We start from the raw sequence: 1,048 nt of genomic DNA on the forward strand, positions 1-1,048 counted from the left end.
TTTTTATTAAATAATTTCTGCAAAATACTGAAAATAACAACATTCAAAAAGCATTCAAAGAAAACATAAACATGTGCTCATCTTACTTGGAAATGGACTATTGGAGGATGGAGAGGGTTAGTATATTATTGGCTTCCTATGTGATTCTTTAGTATTTACATATTGCTGGTACCTCTTTGTACATTATTGCCACACTTTTAAAGCCTCTGTTGTGCTCACCTGTGGAGGCTGCATGTGAAGATAACCCTGTTACTGCATGGTGCCTATAACTACATAGCACCCCTTTCTGTCCTGTTTATGTATGTTAGTGCAAGGGGGAGTTTAATAAAGCAAACCTACACTGTCAGGGTCATGGTCGGATGAGGATTGTTAGAATGGGAAGTGGGGAATTAGTTCCCCTGTGATCTGATTGGGTCAAAGCCTCAGAACCTCCATTGCACACAGTGCCAGTCTCCAGCTCCCTCTTTCTAACTTAGAGCAAACTTGTTTTAATTTCCAAGACCAGTGAGGCCTGTATGGATGCTTTTATACACTATAAATCATATAGAATATCCATCAACATTTCTTTGACCCCTACAAAAATATATCATGTCATAATAAAACAATCTCACCTAAAAATCATTCTTATTTTATATTATACAGCTATTTTACAATCATTTTAATAAATTGCATGTAAAGCTGCAGTAGCCCTTCCCTTCCCAGATTAGTGAATACCAATATGATATATATCTGAAACTATAACTAAATATAAAAATATATTAGAAGTTTCATATTTTTAATATTAGAATTTCTGTTTTCTATTACACAATAATTTGGCCACCTTAAGTAGAAATCAGATTTCTTGTGGCTTAGTAAGTGTGTTAAGCTTTGAGTCACAGAAAGTTGGTAAGGTGCACACAGAAAGGGCTACTACAGCTTCTGTTTTGTTTAAAATGATAATCCTCAGTGTGAAGAAGTTCACAAGACTTGTGTTAAATTCTATGGCACATGTAGGGATGTGTAGTTGGACAAACATGGATGCCTGACATTCAGTTCTAAATAACAAAAA

Source organism: Mastomys coucha, unplaced genomic scaffold (assembly GCF_008632895.1).
Source record: "Mastomys coucha isolate ucsf_1 unplaced genomic scaffold, UCSF_Mcou_1 pScaffold13, whole genome shotgun sequence".
NCBI lineage: Eukaryota > Metazoa > Chordata > Mammalia > Rodentia > Muridae > Mastomys > Mastomys coucha.